General features: G+C 43.7%; 1 protein-coding gene across 1 annotated transcript in view; it reads right to left on the reverse strand.

The window, feature by feature from the left end:
• The window catches only part of LOC126278946 (ATP-binding cassette subfamily G member 4-like), a 443,572-nt gene that overhangs the window by 215,002 nt on the left and 207,599 nt on the right, over positions 1-20,971 (reverse strand). The gene's annotated exons all lie outside the window — the stretch shown is intronic.

Below are 20,971 nucleotides of genomic sequence, written 5' to 3' on the forward strand. Positions count from 1 at the left end.
GACATAAATGCGAAGTCCCCCCTATGGTACAGTGGCACAAGGGACGAAAATGGTGGAAAGGTGGAAGAAGTGATTATGTCGTTGCAGCTTGTGGTGGCAAACAAACCGGGAAACTCTCCCACCTATGCGGCGGGAGGGGGGCAAGGCACGAACATCGACGTGACCTTGGTCACGCCAAATGCGGCAAACCTAATACAGAACTGGAAGGTGATAGACAGTGCCACCACAAGCGATCACAACCTTATCACTTTTACCTTAGGGAGCAGGGAGTGCCACTGGGCCATGGGGTGGGAGGTGCAGTTGAACTTCAGGAAAGCCAACTGGGAACGCTTAGCCAGAGAGTGTGACATTCCTCCGTTACCGGATGGTGACAGACAAATTGACATTGACAACAGAGCTGAGGAACTGGTGTGTGCAGTGACTAGAGCGATGAAGGCGGCCGTGCCAACTAGGAGGAGGGCCATGGCGGCCTCGCCGACACCATAGTCTCCTGAGCTGCAGGAGCTGCGTCAGTCTGTCAGAAGGCTGCGGAGGCACTACCAGCGCAGTGTCGTCTGGTGGGAGAAGCAGAGATGGTTACTGCTATACCGGGAGGCAAAGGAAAGATTTCAAAAAGAATTAAAAGCGGTCCGAGTTAGAAGCTGGGAGACATTCGTGACCAATCAGCTGGCCTTGGATCCATGGGGGATTCCGTATAAACTAGTAAGAGAAAAGATCCGCTCCCCTATGATGCTGTCCACAGTCAGGCATGGGGATGGGATGACGGACTCATGGCAGGAGACTGCTGAGGTCCTACTCCGATCCCTGTTGCCTGACGACGACAGAACAGAGGATACTGAGGAACAGCGACGGTTGCGGGATTTAGATCTGGGCGACTATACAAATGATGAGGCAGTCCTCCCCTTCTCGGAGGAAGAGGTCGCTGCCCTCATAAAGACAATAAAGAGAGGGAAAGCCCCCGGGCCAGACGGCACTGTGGCGGAGGTGGTGCAGTTCTTGGCCCCACAACTGGTCGCTCCTTTAACCCAGCTGTACAACGAGTGCCTTCGGCAAGGCAAATTCCCGAGGATCTGGAAGGCAGCAAACGTTGTAATCATTAAGAAAGGCCCCGATAAAGATCCAGCTGAGGCAAAGTCTTACAGACCCATCTGCCTTCTGGATGTGCTCGGGAAAATCCTTGAAAAGCTGCTTGCTGATAGGCTGACTGCCCACCGAGTGCTGCACGGGATGAGCGACAGACAGTTTGGCTTCAGGCCTGGGCGTTCCGCATCTGATGCGATCGCCCTGGCGGCCGAGGTCTGTGGTTCGGCCCCGTGCAAGTACATCGTCGGCATCATGGTGGACATTAGTGGCGCCTTTGACAACCTGTGGTGGCCTTCGCTCTTCTCCTGCTTGCGGGAGAAAGAGTGCCCAGGGCCGCTATACGGTTGCCTTAGGAGCTATTGTGTAGATCGGGAGGTCTGGCTATCATCCCCTAGCGGGAGGATTGGAAAACCCATAACAAAGGGATGTCCCCAGGGTTCCGTCTTAGGTCCCCTATTTTGGGATATCCACATGGAGCCACTCTTAAATGCATTGCAACAAAATGAAGATGTGCTAGAGGTGATAGCCTACGCTGATGACCTCCTTCTACTGGTTGGCGGCCGAAGTCGCGAGGATATTGAACCAAAAATAGACAGAGCCATGACGCAACTACTATCATGGTGCCGTAATACCAAGATGACCATCTCACCGACCAAATCAACCTATCTATTACTAAAGGGACAGTTAATAAGAAACCCGACTGTAAGAATTGAGGGCGCACCAGTACTCCGACGACGAGAGGGACGTTACTTAGGGATCATCATCGATGAAAGGTGGAACTTCGGAAAGCACATTGAAACCGTGACACAAAGAGCTCTGCAAATTCTCAATAACCTCATCACCATAGGTCATAAAAGATTTCATCTCCCCCCTCACCTTATCAAATTGTATCATAATAGCATACTAACATCAATAGTGGGTTACGGCGCGGGAGTCTGGGCACACAGGCTCACGAGGGTTGTGCCCGCCATGTCGGTGAGAAGGGTTCAAAGGAACATGATATTAAGATCTGTGGGGGCATACAGAACATCTCCGGGAGGGGCCCTATTAGTAATAATGGGGCTTTGTCCTCTGGATATCAAAATCAGGGAACAGGGTGCTTGGTATTGGGCAAAGAAAGGGGACATAGAAAAAGTAGAAGACATCTTGGGAGTTAGGGTTAGGGATAAGGGCGAGATACGGAAGAGGGGTGAAGAGCTATGGCAAGAAGTTTGGGAGGCAGAGGAATCCGGCAGAAGAACTTTCAGCTTCCTGCCGAATGTGAGGGAAAGAATGAGCATGGGTTATTTTGAACCAAGTAGGGGTTTGTTCCACTTTCTCACTGGACATGGGCCTTACCCGACGTATCTATGTCGGTTTGGGAAGAGGGCAACGCCTACGTGTGACTGTGGTGCATCGGAGGGAACTCCCGACCATGTGGTCTACGAGTGCCCCCTTTTCGATGATGTAGCAACTACACTTAGACAGCAACTACCCAACTATGACACTTATATGTTATTAAGACAAGACGAGACCTTTCGACTGCTAAATCAGTTGGCAAATGAGGTATCACGAAAAGTCCTAACACAATATCTGAGAGAGCTTTAAGACTTAAAAAATTAACATACTAGGTCAATACCCCAATCCCGTACCGCCTGTGCGTGGACTGGTCGACTGGTAAAGTTGGAATCCGCCACGTGCAGGATAGGGGGAGAGGGGCGACCATACCGGATTTGACAACGCACCGATTCTGACTTAGAATAGTTCATTAGGTTAGGAAATTAGAATAGGAATTAAAATAGAAACCTGCAGCGAATAAAAGTATTGGCCTGCCCTGTGCCAGGGCGCGTTCACCGGGGTTAGCTCGGTGAGCAAGGCACACAAGTAGGATTGTATATTTACTGGCATGTTTGTAACGCTGCAGGCAGTAGAGACTAGTGTAAGTAGTAATATTAGGAGTAGCAGATTTGTTAATTAGTAGGTCTGCCCATTCAACTAACACACTGTCTGTAGATTAGAATTAGAAATGTATAAGCTGTACCTAAGTAATGTATTATATCATGACCCACTAATTCATAAGGTGGTGGGTTTTATTGTATAAAATATTTTGTAAGAAATAAAGATTTAAAAAAAAAAATTCTAGGGGACTGAAGACCTCAAAAGTTAAGTCCCATAGTGCTCAGAGCCATTTGAACCCTTTGAAGCCCTTCCTTACGCAACGTAGGCAGACCATACAACCTACGCCGAACGGCAGTACGTAAATCTTCAGACAACGAGCTCGTTTCCAAAGTGAAAGTGTCTTGCGCTTAATCCTTTCTGTGGGATCACTAGATTAGATTAGATTTAATTTCATTCCAATTGATCCGTAGTGAGGAGGTCCTCCATGATGTAGAACATGTCAGAAAAACAACAATACATCACAAATATTTACAACTAAAACAAATAAGCTAATGTACCATTCCACAGGTCCCAAGTGGAATGATCGTCATTTTTTAATGAAGACTATATGATATAGTCATTTTACAAATTCTAATGCAAGGAATTTAAAATAAAAATTTTATTTATTTATGTATAAGGTAATAAACATGTAATACAACTACTATAATACTTATTTACAATGAACACATTACTGCACTGAAACAGAAGTTAGATTGTAATTAAACACACACACACACACACACACACACACACAAATATATATATATATATATATACATACAATGAACACATTACTGCACAGAAACTGTGCACACGTATATATATTTACTGAGAAATTCATCAATGGAGTAGGAGTTCTCCACCAATAAATCCTTTAGGCTTCTCTTAAACTGAATTTCATTGGTTGTTAAGCTTTTTATGGCTGCTGGCAAGTTATTGGAAATGTTTGTTTCTGAATAATGCACACCTTTTTGTACGAGACTAAGTGACTTTAAATCCTTGTGAAGATTATTCTTGTTTCTAGTATTGATTCCATGAATTGAGCTGTTGGTCTGAAAAAGTGATAGTCTTTACAGTGTAAGCTCATTTCGTTTCCGAATATTGATCAGTTAAGATATTTTTACTGTAGGACACCATGCCACAGAACATCTTATTAACAGTTCGCCCTGTGATGCAGCAAACTGATGATGAAGGAAAGCCGGTAATAGTAAGCAACATGGTAAACAACAAAGTCTTTAAGTTACTGGTTATTAGCTGTTTTTATAACATCTCATAAAACAAATGACGCTTGCTAGTGACACTTACTGCTGTAACGGACTGTACATACGTAACGGTTTATGACTTAGTATGCAGCCAGCCGGCTAGAGGCTGTTGGATAGAGAATGGTGACTCGCAGCAGGCAGTGTCACTTTGCGCCCATAGGGCCCGCTAGCGTCGACGTAACGGCCCGCCTGCATGTGGGTCATCGCGCTGCGTCTACCTTGCCGCGCCGCCTGACCTGTTTGTTTACTGCAAGGAGCGGAGAAAGGTGGTGCCCTCTCGCTGCAGCCAGGGATTATGGCGCGACAGGCATGCCGAAGCGCCTGCCACGGCTGTCCTACAATAAAAAATGTAAACACTTCCCAGCCTTCGAGATACTTCATAAGACCAGACCTGGATGAGTTCGTAGAAACTGCTGCTTCATGCAAGGTCTCTCAGGAGGAATGATCAGTATTCAGGGATACGAAGGGAATAGTCATTCGATGCAAAAATGTCTAATAAACATGGACTCTAAAATGCGTGGGTTACAAATGCCGGGATGGTTCCTTCGAAAGGGAACAGGGGCTTTCCTTCTCCACTCTACCCTAATCCGTGTTTGTGCTCGAATGATTTCTTTGTCGCCCGGACGTTAAACACTAATATTCTTCGAGAGGAATTCCGCCTTATGCAAGACATCATGGTAGTTTGGTTTTCAAAAATGGTTCAAATGGCTGTAAGCACTATGGGACTCAACATCTGTGGTCATCGGTCCCCTAGACTTAGAACTACTTAAACCTAACTAACCTAAGGACATCACACACAGCCGGCGGCTGTGACGGAGCGGATCTAAGCGCTTAAGTCTGGAACCGCGCGACCGCTACGGTCACAGGTTCGAATCCTGCCTCGGGCGTGGATGTGTATGATGTCCTTAGATTAGTTAGGTTTAAGTAGTTCTAAGTTCTAGGGGACTGATGACCACACACGTTAAGTCCCATAGTGCTCTGAGCCATTTGAACCATTTGAACATCACACACAGCCATGCCCGAGGCAGGACTCGAACCTGCGGCCTTAGCGGTCGCGCGGTTCCAGACTGAAGTGTTTCCTTCTCACATGGAGCTATTTGATATTTATGCTAGTAGCTTTAAGTATACTACACAGTTACAGCTTGTCATAGTTTTTCTGCTGTATTTTTACTTTTGCTTGTTGCTTTTGTTTATGTCGTTACACATTCATTTTATACGGTTTCTTGCCAAGCACAGAGTTTTCGCTGCCAGAAACAAGCTTGTTATCTGGACAGGAGAAAGTAAAAGCACCGCGGCATCAAACAAACTATGAAAAGATGTAGATGGCGTAGTAGACCTAAAGTTGCTAGTATCCAATAGATCCATGTGAGAAGGAAAATAAACAAACTCGCTGAAGATAACACAAAAAGTGCTGGAACTCATCTGGTTGAAAACAAAACTACAAAGGTGTCACACGTAAGGCGAAATCTCTCTAAAAGTTTCTTAGCAAGCACGGAAATAAGAACTGTAACATTCGCAAGATGATTACTGATCTCCTCCTTCTCTTACTTCATCATCTTCGACACTGCAAAACGAAATCTCTTTTGCTGCAAAACTGTTTGCTTTGCATATTTCAGGAGGATGTAGCATGGTACGAAACAGGAAAAAATTGTCTAGTAAACACGGGGTTACGAAGACGAACAAATACTAATAGCTCTCATGGTATGGACTTTTTTCTTGTTTTGCTCCACACTACCATTTTTCAAAATATGGATAGCAGAGAGCCTGAAGCAGAAGCAGACTGTATCGAAAATGAACGAATAGTCGTAGCTCTGAAGGTATGATTTTTAGGGTCCGTGTTTACTACAATTTTTGCTTCCTGTCATATCTCTTAATATTGACCATTCCTCCTGCGACACGCTGTATATTTACAAATGTAATGCGCTAGCTATTGTATGGTGTTTGGTGGAAGGGATCTCGTAACAACATGATCGATTCTTTTTTCCTATTTCATTCGCATTTTGACAGACAAAAATGACTCTCTACATGCCTCTGTACACACGCTAATCTCTCCTACTGTCATAATGCCTTTGCGAGATATACAATGGTGTCACTATAATGGTCGTCCAGTCTTCTTCGAAAATAAGTTTTCTAAAAAAATGTTCAAATGTGTGTGAAATCTTATGGGACTTAACTGCTAAGGTCATCAGACCCTAAGCTTACACACTACTTAGCCTAAATTATCCTAAGGACAAACACACACACCCATGCCCGAGGGAGGACTCGAACCTCCGTCGGGACCAGCCGCACAGTCCATGACTCCAGCGCCTTACACCTCTCGGCTACAAGTTTTCTAAATTCGTCCAGCAGGGTTTTACGAGAGCTATGTCACCTTCCTCCCAACGATTCCCATTTAAGTCCCCTAACATTTCTGTAGCACTTCTTTATAGAGCAAGACGACCTGTTGCAATCCGAACAACGTGTTTCTGAATTCGTTCGATTTCAATTGCCATGCCTGCTTCATTAATACAACAAACGCTGGAACAATAGAATCGGCATCACTAGTGCCTTGTGTGTGATTTTCTTTACAGATTTTTTCCCTTTTCTCAGAACTCTTTCAGCCCATCTACGTCTTCCACTCGCCATACCTGCTAATACTGATTTTTCGCTAGTATTACCCCTAAACAATTATACCATTTTATGTGCTCAAGATCACCGTCACATCTTTTATAATTGGGGACTTTCGCTTTTTGTCCCTGTGTTACATGCATTGAATTACACTTCTTTAAACAGAGATGACATTCATTACATCAAGAGTAAATTTTGTCAAAGTCTTGTAGCAATCCCTTACAATATTCCAACTAGGTCAGTATTACAGTGTTGCTGAGCCTATCTAATAAATTGTCTATGCAAACTGAGAACATTATTTGTTTTATTGCATGTCCTTGGGGCGCACTAGACGTTACTTTCGACACTGCGTGGAACATTTGTCATTCATTATTAGCACAACAATGATAAGATTCGCCAATGACATTGCTATCCTGAGTAAAAGCGAAAACGAATTACAGGATGCGTTGAGTGATGCCGGCATGGTAGCTCAGCGTGTTCGGTCATAGGGTTAACTGTCCTCTGTAATAAAAAAAAAACTGAGTTAATCGATTAACAACGAACTACAACGGATGTCTTACGACGTCCGCCCCGAGCAGATGCAACGAACAAAAACGAACGAAATGAGATAAAAAAGTGAAACGAACGGTCTAATTTATTTACTTTAATCGTATGGCTAGGGCCCCCTGTCGGGCAGCCGGGTGCCGATCTTTCAATTTGACGCCACTTCGGTGATCTGCAGTTGATGAGGATGTTGACAGCACGACACCCAGTCCCTGGGCGGAGAAAATTCCCCGACCCAGTCGGGAATCGAACCCGGGGCCAGAGGACTGACAATCCGTCACGCTGACCATTTTAAAAAAAATCTCATTTTGTTCGCTTTCGTTCGTTGCATCTGCTCGGGGCGGACGTCGTAGGACATCCGTTTAAGTTCGTTGTTGATCGATTTACTTAGTTTTTTTTTTATTACAGAGGGCAGCTAACCCACTGACTGAACACGCCGGGCTACCGTGCCGGCATCCATTCAGCTATCGGGGGCAGACAACAGTCTAATGAGTGCAGATATGAATTGACAGTAAATATAAGAAAGACTAAAGTAAAGAGAAGTAGCAGAAATGAGAACGACGAGAAATTTAACATTAGAATTGGAGTAGACTGCTACGTAGGCAGAAAAATAACCCCTGATGGATGGACAAAGGAGGACATAAAAAGCAGACTAACAGTGACAAAAGGGGCATTCCTGGCCAAGAGAAGTGTGGCAATTTCGAACATACCCCTTAATTTGAGAAACAAATTTCTGAGAATGTATGTTTGGAGCACAGCATTGTATGGCAGTGAAACGTGGACAGTGGGAAAAACTGGAATAGAAGAAAGTTGAAGCATCTGAGATGTGGTGCTACAGACGAATGTTGAAAATTATGTGGACTGATAAGGTAAGGAATGAGGAGGCGCTGCGCAGAATCGGTGGGAAAAGTGATATATGGAGAACACTGACAAGAAGAAGGGACCGGTTGGTAGGACAATTGTTAAAACTTTAGGGAATAGCTTCCATGGTTCTAGAGAAAGCTATAGAGGATAAAAATTGTAGAGGAAGACTGCAATACATTCAGAAAATAATTGAGGACATAGGTTGCAAGTGCTACTTTGAGGAGGAGAGAAGTGTTTAACGTTCCGTCGACATCGAGGTCACTAGAGGTGTATCCCAAGCTCGGTTTGGGGAGGGTGGGGAAGGAAATCGGTCTTGCGCTTTTAAGGGAACCATCCCGGCATTTGCTTGAAGCGATTTAGGAAAATCACGGAAAAGCTTAATCAGGATAGCCGCACGCGGGTTTGGGCCGTCGTCCTCACGAATGCGAGTCCAGTGGGCTAACCACTGCGCCACCTCGCTCGGGTGCTGCTCCGAGATAAAGTGGTTGGCACAGGAGAGGCATTCGTGACGGGTCGAATCAAACCAGTCACAAGATACATTACAAAAAATAAATAAATAAATAAATAAATAAAATAAAATAAAAAAATAAAAAGCGCACCTGGTTCTACTAGCCCATGTTCTTCTAGCCAATAATACATTCGCGAAAAAATGTGAAAAGTATCGAACGCCTTTCGGAAATATAGGAAGACGGAATCTACCTTTCAGCGTGAATTCGTCACTACGGGAAAGTAGCTGAAGTATTACAGAAACGATAGTAATTTCTGTCAGGTATTCCTATTGTACATATTTGTGACGTATATTGCGATTGTCTTATGCTCAGGATGTCAAGATCTTCTCCGTGAAAAACGAAGCACGAAAAAAACCTCGTTATCCACATCGTGGCGTTACTGATATCAATCTTCTATGGTGTTTAATTAATAATACTATCTAAGACGTGTTGGATCATGTGGTGTCAGGCAGTCTGCCATCTTCTTCGAAGTATAGGATGGCAAGGTTTTCTATGGTGGAAGAAATTCAAAGTTCCACGTGTTTGCCGTTTATAGCTTGTGGGCAAATTCAGGTTTCTACTTTGTTTTGGGGAATAACGTTACGTCTCGTGTAGAGTACCGCACTTTTCCAAATGAACATATGAGCAGACCACCCTATCTTTTAGTTACTTTTGCTGGGGAATTAGGAAACGTAGTCCAGAAAAAGAAAACCAGGAAGCTGTGACAGGTTGGAAGCAATCATAAAAACACGAGATAAACGGATGTGACAATCAAAATCAGTGCTCTCCAGAACGCCATAAAGTATACACAGATTCGTAATAACTGTGCAGTTAATATGAAAGGTAACGAAATGAAGTGATGCCTGATAAGAGTTATGAGAAAAGTTCCGTGACCTGGCCACGTGTGACAGCAAATCACTGAGCCATTTGAGCACTTAATATGGGCCCAACATCTCTCCAGAAAATTTAAACTTTTACATGGGTAACACATAATTTAGAAGCTACAGAGTCTTGTTATTCAGTCTAGTAGCCATGGCGCAGAGAAGTCAGAGTCCACGGCTTCACGCTTCACGCTTTTTCCGCGCAGCTGCCGAAAACCTGTTAATGAGTTTGCCTTCGCCTCCTCCAGCAATCTACATGTTAACAAGAATTCGGAACCGCCAGACATTTTCATTTAAGTCTCCCAAATGATTTAGCTCTGGGCCCTATTATTCTACCTGCGGAAGGAGAAAAAATTGTTGAGAAGGGGGGCTGTCATCAGCTTTATAAAAGCGTTACATTGCGTTTGCTTCTTTTTTCCTTAATTTTAAATGATCCATCGACAGAGAAGTCATTCTAAACTATGAGATGCTTCTGTCCTGAGGAATACAGGGCAAAAATGCTTCCTGCGTGTTAAGCACCCTAACGAGTCACCTCTTTCGATTACAGCGACTACCTTGCAACTGCAAGCATGTAAACAGGCTGTTAAACTTATTTGCAACTTCACGCCGATATTTATTAACGGAGATTTACTGGCGATAATTGGCCAAAAGTTAGAGTTGTGCCATTAGAAGATGCGCCTCCAATGTTGTGGATAGATGCGGCGTACAGCGCGGGTGTAGACGCGATAGCTGACAAGTTTATCACACGTGTGTGGTGAAAGTGGTAGCACATTGGAGGTTAACCGACTTTTTTTAAAATTTACTGGCGTTCGGGATGTGCTCATTCAGCTATCCCAATAGTGGAAGGCAGTTACAACACTGTGGTCCAACAGTTCAGAGTATTCATTTGGATCAAGCCGTACACCGCTATGAAGCTGCATTGGCGTAGACATGACACGTGGCACCATGCAGGCAATTTTCATGTCAGTTGCGATGATAAAGACAATACAACACCAACGAGCGGAGAAAGCCTCAGGCTCGGCCGGGAATCGAACCCGGGACCATTCGGTTAGTAATCTGCCGTGTTGACTCCGCAGCTACCGACGCGAACATTAACCGACTTTGAACGTGAGATGTAAATCGTTGGAAGTCAGTCAATGTTGGCTGTGAAGAACGAATTTCTACCAGGAGTGCACCACATACTCGTAGGCTCCAGCACTCGACGAGCAATTCCTGCCCCGCATCTTCTCACGAGTTTTGGCTATTCAGTATGCGTTAAGTGCTAAAGAGGTGAGCCGGTAATGGCATCACAACCGACATTTAATCTTCCGCCCTCTACGACGTCTGTTAGCTAACCCGACGGATAACGTGCTGACTCACTATTTTGGGAGCGTTCCTTTTCTGGCGTCTTTTTTTTTCGGCATGAGGACGGTTGTGACACCACCTACTTCGTATTGTCGCTCCACGGATTTATCGTTTTCGTGTTTCTAGTGACCTTGCATTTTCCTGAGACCATGTAAGAGAAACTTTTCAGTCATGGAGTTAATCGCACACTAGCGACATCATCACCATCATCATAATCATTGATAGTGACATCAACATCGTCATTGACATAATCATGATCCACATCATCCTCATCGACATCCACCTCATATTCATCGACATCTACATCCTCGTCATCGCCATTATTGATAATCGACTTCATCATCATCATCATCAGCACATCGACATCACCATCCTCATTGACATCACATCGGTGTCATCAATGTCAGCACTTACATCATCATCATCATGATCAACATCGACATCAGCAGTCATTCAACGTGCACCGCAGGATAAGGAAGTCATGTAGTCTAGATTGTTCCATGCATTACAGTTTTCAGGTATACTCATCAATATTGTATTTCTTCTGTCATCCACCCAAATTCTTTGAGGTGGTTCAAATGGCTCTGAGCACTATGAGAGTTAACTTCTGAGGTCATCAGTCTCCTAGAACTTAGAACTACTTAAACCTTACTAACCTACGAACATCACACACATCCATGCCCGAGACAGGATTCGAACCTGCGACCGTAGCAGTCGCGCGGTTCCAGACTGTAGCGCCTAGAACCTCTCGGCCACCCCGGCTGGCCTTTAAGGTGGTCATCTGGCTTTCCTTACCTCTCTACGCATAAATAAGAGAACTTCGTTGTGCCATTTAGCACTCATTCGCGTAGGTACATCATCTGCCTTCTCCATTTCATTGTCATTACGGCCTTAACTCAGCCTGTCCCAGTAAGTCCCGACGTGCATCTCTTCATTAAATGCCTAGAAAGCCTTGGGTTCTGAATGGTTATCGCCTTACATATTCATCTACACGCCCCAAGCCACCTTACAGAGCGTGGCGTGTTCTCTGTGTACTCTGTGCACCAGTGTGATGTCCCCCTTTTCTTGTACCAGTCGCCTGAGGTTCGGGGGAAGGACGAATGCTGATAAATATCCTTGTGGATTCGAAACTCTATAAATTTTTCTTCCCTGTCTTTTCGCGATATATACATGTGAGGAAGCAATATATTGGTTGACTCTTCCAGGAATGTACTGGACCATAACGTGATGCAGGACGACTCTTCCACAAGCTGCTGCTAGAGTTGGCTGAGGGTATCCGAGACGCTTTCGCGCTCGCTAAATGAACCTGTAACGTAGACCGCTGCATTTCTGTCGATCTTCTCTATGCCCTGTATTTGTCCTATCTGGTACGGATCCCATACCGACCAGCAATAAATGTGTGTGTGAACTCCTATGGGACCAAACTGCTGAAGTCATCGGTCCCTAGACGTACACATTACTTAAACTGACTTACGCTAAGAACAACACACACGCCCATGCCCGAGGCAGAACTCGAACCTCTGGCGGGAGGGGCGGTGCAGTCCGTGACATGGCGCCTCTAACCAAGCGGCCACTCCGTGCGTCGACCAGCGATATTCAGGAGTTGCTCGAACGAGTCTTTTGTAAGTTACTTACTTTGCTGATGTACTGCAAGTCTTGATGATTCTTCCAGTGAATCTCGGTGTGGCATCTGCCTCAGTTGCAGTTAATTTTATGTGGACGTTCTACTTCAAATCCAAATCATTCCGTATGAAAGCTCTGAGATATTTTATGGAAGTAACTGCTTCCAGTGATTGTTCTGGAATTTCGTTTCCGTACAATAAACGGTCTTACTGTCTATGTGCATTGCATATTACATTTGCCTCTGTTGAGGCTCAATTGCCACTTCCCACATCAAGTGTCGGTTCTCTGCAGGTCTTTTGGCAAAATAAATGGTTCAAATGGCTCTGAGCACTATGGGACTTAACTTCTGAGGTCATCAGTCCCCTAGAACTTAGAACTACTTAAACCTAGCTAAATTATGGACACCACACACATCCATGCCGGAGGCAGGATTCGAACCTCCGACCGTAGCGGTCGCGCGGTTCCAGACTGTAGCGCGTAGAACCGCTCGACCGGCGGTCTTTTTGCATTTCGCTAAAATCTTCTGCAGACAATAGCATCATCCGCGAAAAGCCTCATGGAACTTCCGATGTTATATACTGAAAAGTAACGCTCCTATTAGACTCCCGTGTGGCACTCCCGAAGTTACTCTCTCCGTTCAGAATGACATTCTGTGTTTTGTTTGCTAGGAACTCTTCAGCCCAGTCACACAGTTGGCCGGATATTCCACACAGAATATTTAAAAGCGCATGTCCCTCTCCCATAAATCAAAACTAGTGATGTAGGTAGGTTGTAAACTTCACTTTTCAGACAAGTCTAAAGCACAATTTTGGAAACTCTGTTTTACACACACAACAATAAAAGTCCATAAAAACAATTATTTCTTTTGTCAGATAAGAATTCCATTTATTATTATTATTATTATTACTGTTGTTGCCGGCCGGTGTAGCCATGCGGTTCTAGGCGCTTCAATCTGGAAACGCGTGACCGCTAGGGTCACAGGTTCGAATCCTGCCTCGGGCATGGATGTGCGTGATGTCCTTAGGTTAGTTAGGTTTAAGTAGTTCTAAGTTCTAGGGGACTGATGACCACAGATGTCAAGTCTCATAGTGCTCAAAGCCATTTGAACCATTTACTGTTCTTGTTGTTATTATTGGCAGTGGCTGCAGTTGTATGAACTTGTTGATAAGTAAAACTGTTATATAGTAGATGCTATTAATTTTACACTTTCAGATTTTTCTGAATCTAAAACTTTGTGAACACACGGAATGTACACTCGCGAGCCGCCACAGCTATTACGTTAATGTTAAGGTACACGCGCTAGAGAGGTGTCTGCTGCGTTAACTTGATGGACAAAGGGTGTCAGGGACGATAGAGTACATATGATGTCAGCATATTTCCGTGGCACGCAACTCTGCTACATGATAAATGGCCTGAAGGTACAGACAGGTTCAGGGAATTCAGCGGCCTGTACGGGTACGACACGCGTTAAGCAATTCATCCTTGAAAGTACGAGATTGGCGGGTGGAATATTGTGGCCAAGGTGCCGGCGCTTTTCAGACGGGGGCATTCGCGGGATCGTGTATTCTGCACACGTTCATGCGAAGTGGGTCTCCGACCGCTGATTGTTGTATGGGATCAGACAAGCGTGAAGGCATACAACTTGCTATAATCTAATTCAGAGGCGACTGACACCAACCGCCCTAAATCAGTTTAGTGAAAGTTGTATCTCGGAGTCTACGATTACAGGTAATCTTAAACACACCACTCAGACACAGCGCTGCGCTACGGTAATAGATATAAGATTGTCAGGTTAGCGCCTGTTACTGCAGGTGATGTCGCTGTTTAACAGCACATCTGACTTTCGTATATGGCGTGGAGTTGAAATTGAATATACGCGTAGAGGCTTTAACTCCAGGTGATGCCGTTATTTACCAGCATATTAGACCTCCATATATGGCGTGGAGTTGAAATTGAATTTAAGTGCTGAATTCCATATGTAGTGTGGAGCTGAAATTGAACATAGGTGAGCCCCAAACATGCACTGGGGGCCGAACTGCACAATAACCCTGGGTTCGGTGCGGGGCGGCGGTGGAGTGAGTGGACTGCTGTAGCCTGTGAGGGCTATGGCGAGGACGAAGCCTCTCCATCGTTTCTAGGTCCTCGGTTCAATACTTACATACATACATAGGTAGATAGAAGATGGTAGAGGGGGGAGAATCTCAGGAAAATACCAAGCATGCGAGTATAGGTCGTTGATAATATACGAACATTTAATGAACTGTGGATGAAGCCCGACCAACAGGCATTACATGCATTGTTAAAAAATGATAGTGCATTGAGAATGGCTAGTTTCTAGCTGATCAATTAAAAATTTCAAAAGGACAACTGGTAGATGAAATCTATTATTTACAAGTCAATATAACAGTCCGCTGCGTGCAACAGCCTTACTAATTGAAGTCAACCTGATGAATATACGAACAGTATGCCGAAATAAGAGCATTATCTGGCGACCGACACAGTAACTTTACGGGTGTTCTGATCCGTTACAATGCAAACAAGTATTCTTTGTAATATCCAAACATGTTTCAGCTCATTTGAGCCATCATCAGTGGGTACTTTTATTCACGTATTATTTTCTAGAATGTTAGGTTACGTAGGATCTTCTTTGTATTATTATGTAGTTTTCCATAGTTAGTTTCGTGGTACTTCCTTATTTGCATGATCTTTTGTTGTAGAAACACTTGCCGTAACACAGTACATGTGTTTAATGACCACACAGATAAGTTACAAATTCTAACTTCAGAAAATGCCATTTTCATGTTGCTGCTGAATGCTTGGTCACTGCACTAAAAATAACAGTTGTTTGCGTAGTAGGCGGATCTGAACTCCCATCTTTAGTCTGAAAACACGGTTACTGTTAGAGCTTCAAAACCAAACAATGATGGGAACAATAAACCCTTCAAATTTCGTGCTGGGATATATCCGCTGACATAGACCGCAGATGGTAAAGATGAGAATATGGTTACCTTCGAGTGTACTTACGTTTTTCCTGTGCCTGTATTCTTTGTCATATGTTATCGATTTCAGGGTAGTATGAAGCTGTCGAACTTGATATATATATGAATAGAACAATAAAGAATATAGCCGTAGGTAAACGGTTTGTGTAGCGTAACACTCAGCTAAAGACAACCTCTCACGGCGTACTCTTTCCTTAATAGTGAAGGTTGTTGTTGTTGTTGTTATTTTTTGTTGTCGTCTTCAGTTCAAAGATTTGATTGATACACCTCACACAGCACTAGTCTATCCTGTGTCAGTATCTTTATCTTTGGATTATTACTGCAATAACTTTTTTGACGTTCCGTCCTATAGGCAAAAGAAACGAGACTGCTGCTGGAAGTCTTTATGAATCTCATGACACTCACTTAACAGCTGTTGGCAATCGCCTTCAAAAATGTTCAGTGTTACTGAAAGGTTGTGTAATTCCAAATATTTTCAACCATCGGTGGTCGTTTCCAAGGCAGCTCACACACTTACGCTCATTCATGGTAATGTCCTCCCTCCAAGTCAATCTGTGGAGGGGAAAGGTAGCTAATATAAACCAATTAACCAAAAACCGAAAAAAAATTTGTTGTTGTTTTAAATAAGGTGTAATTGCACAAAATCTCACGAAGATGCGTTTTGGTGTAAACCTCGAAAATAGATTTCTAGCCAAAACGTCACGCAACGAGATAATATTTCCTGAGAGTTACAGTTAGAGAGGGTAAGAAAAGTAACAGGTAGTATTGGACGTATAACAAAATGTAGGCTTTTTCTAAATAAAAAGGTGTTTTTGTGGTTGAAAAACAAATTAATCTGCTTATTTAACAGAAGTAAAAGACAACAGAAAAGATGATTAAAAACCTTTCAACTTGTGGTCGATTGAACCTGATACTACGCATTAAACTTGTGAACTGAGGTTTCTTTTCTATTTGACGAGTCTGTATGCTTCTTCATAGTTTTAATAGAAATTGTTACCCGCAAGTTTCTTTTTTCTGCTATATTATGTGAGGCAGTTTTATATTTTCTGCCAAATAGTAAGCCAATTTTTGAAACTCAGTGTCAACAAGAGGCATTAACCTGGAATCTAAATATCTCGTGTGCTAAAAGCGTTTCTTCGTGACGTTGTTCAAATGTTTATTTGAAAACCTCGTCTGCGCTGTCACAGATACATGCTGAATCCCTACAATGATTTTAACCTCTTGTGCAGTGCAGTTCTGGAAACGTTAAAACGATCGGTCATCTCTGTTTCCGACCACTTGGAACCCCTTGCTTCTTTGCAGTCTCGCACCACTTTCCTCGACCTTTACCGGCACGCTTCTTTTACTTGACCTCCCCCCCCCTCCCCCACAACAAAAAAGAAACAAGTTGACGCTAGTATTTTTCATTGCACCTGACTGTCGCTGAGCAATAAAACATGACAGAAACAGAAATTGCATTCACTTAATTGAATTTCATTAATACGATTGAATCTTCATTAGCCTACATAAATTATTCCGTTCAGCACCTTTGACGATCAAAAGATGTTAATTTATCTATGATACAAACTCAACAGCTGCACCTCTCGAGTCCTAGACAATGGCGGAGTGATGTCTGCTCTTTATTCCAAGCACTGTATGCATCCGCTGTTCTGTGGTAAACTAAAGAAATGCCAAGCGGCCCATAATACTCTGCAGCCCATACTAACCTCCGAGAACTACCTATGACCAACAAACACCATACTATACGTCTCGCTTCCCGTATACCAAAGATGTGGACATAACAGCTCAAGGACAGATTTCTGAGCAGATAGAACAAAATCTGAAGTATGCCCCAAGCACCAAGTCAGAACACTAACAGCAAATTTACCTTAAGCCGAATCCCTCAAAAACACAAAGCAGCGCCTCCCTCATCACCCGAACAAGCAAATTGAAAGCTGAATGTAAACTGAAGTGGCATCATCCTGGAATACAAAGACAGAGCGACGTTCTTGGCCGGTCATTAAATATAAGCCACACAAAGCAGCCCGATTTACGAACTCCAATTACTGAAGGGCAGATCACGGACACCCTGAGAAGGTTAAGCATACGTTCTGTGAACACTACTCCTTATTTGGAGCTTCGTATGGACGTGGAAGACTTAAGTCCCCAACAGATTCCTGAACAAGGAATGCACCGAGCCCCCAGACCACTATGCACATCTAGAGAAAATTCCCAGCGGCGAGATCTGGACGAGCCTGAACCGCATCAGAACGGTCGTAGCACGAGTAAAATGCTCCAGTGGGGCTATATAGATGAATATGGTGACAGCCATGATTGTGACGAACATCACGATACAGAACGTCTCTTGACCTGTACTGAGTGTCCTAGTAAATGTACCATCGATGAACTTTCGCCAGGAAGCATTGGATGTGACCCAATTTTGGACTGCAAAAACTCTGGACTGCTTCAAAATATTTCGGTAGTTCATTTTTCGTGAGGTTGCACGGGAGCGCAGATGTTTTTGCCTTCAGATGGAGCACAAGAGCACGTACTGGGTGATAATTATTGAACAATACGGAAAAAGACATAAATTAGTTACAAACTACGGCGTGCACACATTTTTTTCAACACGTAAATATCACTACAGACCTTCGGATGTAGGTTATGACATGTTCGATACGGCTGCCATCATTGGCGATGATGTGGCGCAGACCCGCTGAAGTGTGGGAACATCGATAATGTCGATGACCTCCTGAATGGCTGTTTTCAGCTCAGCAGTGGCTTTGTAGTCCTACAAAAAGGAGTCGCATTTGTTCAGATGCGGAGAATATGGCGACCAATCGAGGCCGATGCCAGTGCCCTCTGGGTACCCCAGAGCCAGAGAGTGGTCCCCAAAGTGCTCCTCCAGGTCATCAAACACTCTCCTGCTTCGAAGGGGTCGAGCTCCGTCTTGCACGAACGACATTTTGTCGAAATCAAGGTCACTCTGGATAATGGGGATGAACTCATCTTCCAAAACCTTCACGCAGCGCTCGGTAGTCACCGTGCCATCAAGAAATATCGCGCCGATTATTCCGTGACCGGACATTGCACACTACACAGTCCCCGTTGAGGGCGGAGAGACTTCTCGATCGCGAGATGCGGATTCTCAGTCCCCCAACAGCGCCAGTTTTGCTTATTGACGAACCCAGCCAAATGAAAGTGGGCTTCATCGCCAAGCCAAACCATACAGCGCATACTATGCCCCATCTCGCCCGGCGGCCAATCGTGCAGTTTGAACGTCCCAACGCAAACCTTTAGAAGTTATTTTGTGTAGTTCAATAACTGTCAAACTACTCGTCTGCCGCCACTGTTCAGGGTCAAAAATCGGCCGTGCACTAATACGCCACTACAAACAGTTCCTTTGTAATGTAAGCAGAGGTTTTTCTTTGTCAGCCAGAATGAAGGAGGTGCGATGGAGGAGTAACACGGCTTTGGGGAACCTTTGTCCGGTTGGCCCGGCTTGTAGTACCATTTAGAGATCTTTTCGAGAGTTAACAGTGAACACTGCGGCAGTATACGAGCCGATGTGAAACCAGGCGCACATCATTGCGGCTCACAGTGTGAAAGCAGCAACCCTCTTTGTCGAGGGTGGTACGCAGAGAAGCTGCAGTGCTCGTAACGTCACCAGCGGACATTAAACTTACTGAATCCCTAAAGAAAAGCTCGTGTAGGACTGATTGCTTGAAAATTGCTGAAGTGGAACAGCCCAATAGGTCTACTCCCGATGATGATGTCAATCAGTGTTGCCAGATCTAATTTACAGATGATCGGGGCTTAGGGACTGGTGCTTTGAAAAATCATCAAGGGTATAAATGTCGGAGCAAAAACAGCTATAAATTTTCGATCTTTCCTAAGTATTTCAATAAAATATGTTATACACACTGACACAACAGGAGCCGAAACTATCATTCTCTCCATCAGAAATCCCAACTTTAGCCTGTTAATACTAAATTTCGGCGCTCTTCAGCATAACCCAACAAAGTATTGAAGCATTGATAATCATCTTTTAAGATTCATAGTCATCAACAGTTGATGTATGCGAACCCGCAAGTTTCTCTCGCCAGCCAACCTTAGCCGGTTTGCGGTCACTTTGATTGAACACGTGTACAACAACAAAAAAAAGGCTATCGTTAAGAAATGCCTACTCCTGCACGAGCGGCAAGAAAACCGGTTTTTAGCTGACTATAGCGGCGAGGTCGGACATGTATTCTTACGCTTTTATAATCAGAACGGATCAGGAAATGATAGAATTGTCGGTCTCCAACGGGCTAATGTATAACAAATTGGAGAAGCGATAAGAGTTACCTACGCTGTTTATCGTGCCCATTTGTAACAGAGCAAGTACACTGTTATGGGCATCGTTGACCATGTGCAGTGTAAGCGAGTATTGCAGTATTTTAAAAACGATAAAATTTGATTTTTCATTAGCCTTCCTTTCTTCAATGACTCATAAAAACACCTACAAAAATTCCTTAACACACGGCGGCAAAGAGAGACGGGAAAACTGAAATAATTAGAAAAAAAGGATACATACAAAACTATCTAATTCTGAAATGTGTGTTCCAGAAGAGTGGAAATTTCATTAGGCATTAATTTTTAAAGACTATATTTAAGTTTCGTCCATTCCACTGAACAGTTTCAGTAGGTCGAAACTCAAGATTTTGCACAATGTGTGTTCCTGGATGTTGGTGATGTTTTCTTCAGTCTGAGTCTTGAGCTGGGTAAGGTTAGGTGGTCTAATATGGTACTGGCTGATGATTAGGCCCGTTAGCGCAATTGCGTAATACACGCAACAAGCATGTATCTGTAATCGAATTGTTTGTATTTAATGGGTTTCGAAAAGGATATATCTATACTGCTAATCGGCTAAAATAGCCATCTGGTGCCAGTTACAATTTGTCCATCTAACATCTTCCAGGGGCAACAAAAATCTAAAATACAGTAGTTTATATTAATTGACTCAATTTAAACATGTAAAACGTTGGCACGATGCACTCTCTAAGATATATGATCTTACATTAAAGGATTAACACACTAAGTCGAGTATTATATGTAGTTAGAAACTGACTACATGTCTCGAATTTTTCATTATACTAAGGGTGAATAATTCGAAACTGATAAAAAGTTAATTAAGTTTTTGTCTACAAAGATTTTACAGGCTTAACCTCAAATATTTACCACGTTAACTCGTTCGTGAAGCCATCAGGCGTCTGAAGGTGTTGTATACACGGGAGCTCGATTCTTTACAGAATCGGGGGTAGGTGGGGCGATTACTGTTATTGCAGAATTACTTCTGAGTCGTATTTTCACATTAAATGAAGTGAGAAGGTCGAAGGACG

This window comes from Schistocerca gregaria, chromosome 6, assembly GCF_023897955.1.
Source record: "Schistocerca gregaria isolate iqSchGreg1 chromosome 6, iqSchGreg1.2, whole genome shotgun sequence".
NCBI classification, from domain to species: Eukaryota; Metazoa; Arthropoda; class Insecta; order Orthoptera; family Acrididae; genus Schistocerca; species Schistocerca gregaria.